At 38.3% G+C, this 6,446-nt stretch overlaps 1 long non-coding RNA gene across 2 annotated transcripts in view; it reads left to right on the top strand.

Moving 5' to 3' along the window:
• Window positions 1–637: 637 nt before the first annotated feature.
• Window positions 638–6,446, top strand: part of LOC110295085 — a 29,730-nt gene continuing 23,921 nt past the window's right edge. For both annotated transcript variants that reach the window (XR_002378005.2, XR_002378006.2), the window contains exons 1-3: window positions 638–903; window positions 3,219–3,289; window positions 5,434–5,526. This is a non-coding gene — a long non-coding RNA (uncharacterized LOC110295085). The remainder of the gene's footprint in view (window positions 904–3,218; window positions 3,290–5,433; window positions 5,527–6,446) is intronic.

Below are 6,446 nucleotides of genomic sequence, written 5' to 3' on the forward strand. Positions count from 1 at the left end.
TAGTGTAAAAACTGCAAGTGAAAATCCTACCCATAGTCTTTATTTATCTCTGTAAGTTTCCATTCCTAATGGAGAAGAAATTTTTTCTTTTAAATTCACCTACCCTCAAGGTCCATTATTTGGCACACTCTCTAAATCTACAGTGTTCCAGGCACAAACATACAACCAAGAGTTCTTGTTCCGAGTAAGGGTGCTTGAGTACAGGCAGGGGGGTATTACATTTCCTGGCTTTTATACTGCTTTTCACCAAGAAATGGGAAGTAGAAAGCCAGACAAAGTAAAAATCATCAAGAATGGCTGCCAAGTAGAGAATGGATTTCCTTAGCTCTGCATCTGTGTGTGAAACCATAGGGTTTTAACATACATTTTTCTTTTGGATGGGATGATGTGAAAGTGATATATTGCTATGTTCCCCACCCCACCCCACCCCCGTCACCACCCCCTTGTTGTATTCCACTTAACAGAAGGGATTTGGGGGAAGGAAATTCAGATTACTGTGCTCTGCTGATCAACTGAGCAAAGTTCCTACCTTCTCCCAGATACCCGGTGTTAATCAGTAATAGCCTGATTCCTGATCCTCTTGTATTGGCTTTAGAGTCCCTAAGTAGTCAGAGCACATTTTGTAAAGGTTCTTCAAACTGTCTACCTGGATCCTCCTGTGGTCTCTAAGTGGCTGTCCCCAGGGCTTCTGTGTGGGATGAGGCAACTCTTCTGTTCATTGTTTTTTACTTTTTTCCAGGCTTGCACAAGGCATGGAACATTGGCAAATCCCTAGCAATGTTTGTAAATGAACCTGGGAGGTATTCATTAACAACTCAGGAGTATATGGATTGGCAGTTTCCGGAGTCAGACATGCTACCGTTGAGTCATGAGGTTTTGCTTGGATTGGCAATTTCTATTCCAGTAAGTTACTATTTACTCTGCTCTGTTACAATGCTCTGAGAAAGTTCTGATTAGAATGAATAAATGACTGATTTTTGAAAATTTAAAGACCATTGGAAATGTAGACTACAAACTGCCACTTAGTTAGCCATTGATAATAATTATAGACTATTACATTCTAGCTAATGTTTTATACACCTTTTATAATTGGAAATTTAAGCAAATTAAGATCTTCCTCTAATATGTAAAGAATCAACATTGTCACAAACCTGTAATCTCAGTGATTAAAGAAATAAAGGGCGAGGATTAGAAGATCGAGGTTGTCTTCAGGTCAAGGCTAACCTGGAATACATGAGATCCAGTCTCAAAAAAGAGAGTTCAACTAGTGCCATGATGGTTAATATCTTTTAAATATAGTATTACAACTAGTCTGATAAAAATAAGGTAAAATAAGTAAAGCTTTCAGTTTTGATTCAGTGGTAGAAAACTGAAGTATCACTTCATTAGATACACACAAATTATGTGGCTTATCTGGTTGTTTTAATCACCAGAGTTACCTTGATAAAGAACTGTGAAACATCAATTTTCTTTTTTCCCCATTTAAAAAAATGTGCCAATGATAATATCTATCTCATAGGTTTTTCTGATGAGAACTATGCCATCCATAATAAATCCTGGCCCTTGTTGCAGATATCTGTGACTGCTCAGTAAATTGCAATGACTATTAATTACTACCTTAATAACAAAACTACCCTTGTTACCTCCTGCTCAGTGTCTGAGGTGCTGCAGAAAGCAAAACATCCCCAGGACTTACATAGATAGTTGTCAGTGTAGGCTTGTGGTAGTTTGAATAAAATGGCCCAATAGACTCTTAAGGAGTGGCACTATTAGAGGTATGGCCTTGTTGGAAGAAGTGTATTACAGAGTGTGGGGTCTGAGATTTCAGAAGCTCTTTCAGAGGGTCATTCTCTCTCCCTGATGCCTGTGGAGCCATATGTAGAATGTTCAGCTCCTCTTCAGCACTGTGACTTCCAGTGTGCTGCCACACTCTCCTGATAATGGACACTAAATCTCTGAACTCTAATCCAATCCCAGTTAAACACTTTATAAGAGTTACTGAGGTCACGACATCTTTTCACAGCAATAAAACCATAACTAATCGAAGGCTTGATTTGCATGCACATACATATGTATATTTATTTATATGGCTGTATATCTATATATCTATATGTCTATGTGTATGTCTGTATCTGCCTATTTCTGCTAAGGGAAACATAAGGCATAGATGTAGTTTACCATACTAGACCAGGAAACTGAGGCTTGAGCAAAAGTCATGTGGCTTAGCTATTGAGTACATCCCATGGCAGGCTAAAGTCTCTCCTGAGAACCTTGTCTCAAATATTTGGTTTACCAGTTTACTTTAGTTGACATAGCAGACTCCCTAAAAATGACCTGAATCTATTGCAGCTGATAACACAGTCCATATTTAATGCTAGGAAGCAGGCAATCTGCAGCATAATAAAGAAACCACGTGCACTAATAAGATGGAGTTTTGTTTAAACCATAAAACCTGCAGTAGGTTAGTCATTACATTGTAATTGAACCTGATCTAAACAAGGCAGTGTACATATGCCATATACGCTTCTGCTCTCCTAAAAAAAATCTCATTACCACCCACTGCAACAGTTACAGATAAATATTTTGCTTTTATGGCCTTAGCTCTGAAACATAAAAGGTTTTATGTTTTTAATTCCTAGACAAATTTTGCGGTGTTTCTGTTTATCTGCATTCTACTTTCAAGCACTGTTTGAGAGGGGAAAGTACAAGATTTCAGAGAAGTTTGAAGTGTTTTTCAATGATCAAGAACAAGCCAGAGACTCAGCACTCATTTAGTCCTCTGATCTAGACAATTGTGTTGCCTGACAGGAGTGAATTTGCTTGTGATTTTAATCTCATGGTTACTTTAAAAATCTCTCCTGTTGCTTTGGCTTCTGTTCATGTTTCTGTTCTGTTTATCACAGTGCCTTTCAATGCAGTTTCCCTAGATAGATTTTGGTAATGATAGGTGTGATTTGGCTGGAGGTTTTCCAACATCAGAATTTTGTTATGCTGTACAGTACCACCAGCAGTCACACTTCTGATGACCTTCACATGGGTCTGAACAGAGGACTCTTGACAGAAGAAAGCTACACTGATCCACTTAGTGCACACTCTCTGTGGGCAGGGAGATCCACTGCTGTGCAGCTGGTGCTGGCACACAGGACCTGACACTTGCAGGGGCTCTTGCTTGATTTCATGCTTTATTCTCACTATCTTTAACTTCTCATTAATTGTAGGAATCCTTTATGAAACCAAAGGCTGTCCTAAGTTCCAGATCTGTGTGATGTGATGCTTTGTATGATCCCAGGTATGTCACTGCCTATGTTTCTTCATCTTACTCCTTATAGCTCTTAGTCAACTTCTGTAAATCTCCTTCTCCTTCTCTCCTTCTCTCCTTCTCTCCTTCTCTCCTTCTCTCCTCCTCCTCCTCCTCCTCCTCCTCCTTCTCCCCCTTCCTCCTCTTCCTCATTCTCTCCTTCCTCCTCTTCCTCATTCTCTCCTCCTCCTCTTCCTCCTCCTCCTTCTTCCTCTTCTTCTTTTTTTTTTTTTTTTTTGAGGTTGCCTTAGCAGCTCGCCTTCACTTTGTTCTCATGGTAACCCATTCACCTTTCTAAGATTTCACTGTTTCTTCTGCAGTTCATGTGCACATGTGAATGTCATCTGTCTATGGCATGAACTCCAGGGCAGAATGAGCTCTGAGTTTATCATTTTGCTCTTATGGAACAATACCAGATGCTCAAATGTGTGGCCTAACAGGAGTTTCACCAAGTATTTACCCTCAACACCAATAACTAGAAGCAGCTTCTTGCTCCAAGTTCACCTTTGGTGCCTCCTGCAGTACATGGAAACAAATATAGAGACCCACAATCAGATAATGTGCAGAGACTCAGAAACTTTGGAACACTTAGTCCTAAAGAGGATGTCTACATCAAATCTCTCCTCTCAGGGTTCAGGGAACTTTGAGGCAGAGGAGGCAGAAAGATTGTAAAAGCCAGAGAGAATAATGGAAACCAAAAAACAAGTTCTTCCAGATATATCAGGACTGATGCACATGGCAACTCACAGAGACTGTACAGCAAGCACAGGGCCTATACTGATACAAGCCAGATGGAGTTGTAGTGCTAAGAGAAGTAGACATGGGCCCTATCTCCAGTGGCAACTGCTCCCAGAAGAAAAATTAGTTTTCTTTAAAGAGGATGTTAACCAGCAATGGATGGCTAACACAGTATAAAGTCAATGGAATTTTGGAATATTTTGCCTCATAATGCTTTGTCTGGGCATTTTTATTTAAACTTTTAGGTCCTTTGCTTTTATATTATATCTCCCAATGCTATCTTTTTTTTTTTTTGAAGTTTCTGTGTACAAATGTGTCTCTCTGCTTCTGTATGTGTTTCTTGTGCTTTCTCTTGGCTCTTGTATTTTATTTTGTTGTTGGTGGTGGTTGTGTGTGTGTGTTTAAAGAGAGAATAAGAAAGATTGTGGATTTAAGTAGGCAGGGAGATGGTGGGCATCGGAGAGTTGCAGACTGTCTGAAAAGTATTTTTGATAAAGAAGATACCATTGTCCATTCTTTGCATATACTTCATCATTTGTCTTCTAACCTCCAGCTAAAGGGGCTTCTTCTGGAAGCCTTTCTTAAAAGTGAGACATAGAGGGGTACAGAGCCTCCACCTTCCCATACAGATCACAGCACTTACCCTACCACATTGCTTTGAAAGTCCATGCTGCAACTACCCTCCTCACTACACATACCAGACAGAGAACTCCTTGAACTTCATATCTTACTCATTCTTCTTTCTAAGCCTTGGCAGAATACGTGAACACACATAGAAAGAATAAATAGAAAAGCAAGGAAAGGGAAGAACAAAGGATGTAATTACACAGTTGCATCCTCTCAGAAATGAACTGTAATGGATGGAAATCCAGGTGAATAATTGAATCTCACAATACAACATGCCATCAAATGCCAATGTGTTTTTTCTTTATACCCCAGGAAAAGAAATATAAAACAAGGGTCATTTAAGCTAGTTGATAATTAACACATACTTGAGGCACCTGATTTTATCAGTTTTATAAGCCCAACTAAACCAGGACCCTCATTATTTTCTAAGTATGAAAGAAAAGTTTTAGAAACAAAGAGAAACATATAGGTTTTATTTTAATTTCAAAGGCTTTATGTGCTAATAAATACCAAACAAGCAAAATAAACAAACAAACAAGAATAACTCTTCTCCCAAATAAACCAGTCCCTCAATTTCCTAGGTCTGTGTCTCAATCTCAGATGTTCACACTGTTTTCTTGTGATCCATTCTTTGTCTTTGGTCTATCACAGTAAGTAGTTGTATGTGACAATAAGTGCTCATTATGTCATCTAATGATTTATACAAGCTAAAGAACTACTCTCATTATTATTATATTTTATTTTATGTGCACTGGTGTTTTGCCTGCAAGTATGTCTTGTGAGACTGTCCATCCTGGAGCTTCAGACAGTTGTGAGCTGCCAGTATAAACTGGGGATTGAAACCAAACAAAGTCTTCTTGAAGGTCAGTCAATGTTCAAACTACTGAGCATCTCCCCAGCCCTAAAGAACCACTTTTTAGATGCCGAAGCAATGGAAAAAAATCATTCCTTTTCAAAAATGTTGTGACGTTTTACTTTTTTTCTGTTTGAGTTTATTATTTCTCCATATTTCACCTTAGTGGAGTTGTTTTAATTTGCATCTCCCTAATTGAGATATTTCTTAGTCATTTTGTTTCTTATATTAAGAATTCTCTATTCATAGCCATAGCCCATTTTTATTTAGATTATTTGTTTCAATGACTTTTTGATTTTTGAGTTCTTCTTATATTCTGGATATTAAGCCTCTGTCAGATATATAACTAGCAAAGACTTTTCTCTCATTCTGTGGGTTTCTTTTTTACTCAATTAATTCCTTTCCTTAGCTGTATGGAAAGTTTTAGTTCAGTGAGATTCAAATTGTCAATTATTGGCCTTAATTTCTGGACAAATAGAGCCCTATTCAGAGAGTCTTTTGCTGCACTTCTGTCTTGTGGATACTGCTGATGTTTTCTTCTAGTAGGTTTAGCATTTCAGGTTTCAAATTGAGGTCTTTAATTAAGTTGACTCTATCCTTTGTAGGGTAGAGATATGGGATCATAGTTACGGTCTAATCTTATTTTCCTGCATGTAGCCCTCCAGTTTTTCCAAAATCATTTGTTGAAGAGATTGTCTTTCCTCAAGTGTATATTTTTGGCCTCATCACATATCAAATGTCTGTACTTATGTGTATCCATGTTTGAATCTTCTGTTCTATTTAATTGGTCTACACATCTGCTTTTGTGTTAGCACCATCTCAGTTCTTTTTACTTAGCTATACATATCACAAAGTCTGAAATAGCAATCTCTCTCTCTGTCTTTCTCTCTCTCTCTCTCTCTCTCTCTCTCTCTCTCTCTCTCTCTCTCT

This window comes from Mus caroli, chromosome 5 (assembly GCF_900094665.2).
Source record: "Mus caroli chromosome 5, CAROLI_EIJ_v1.1, whole genome shotgun sequence".
Classification (NCBI taxonomy): Eukaryota; Metazoa; Chordata; class Mammalia; order Rodentia; family Muridae; genus Mus; species Mus caroli.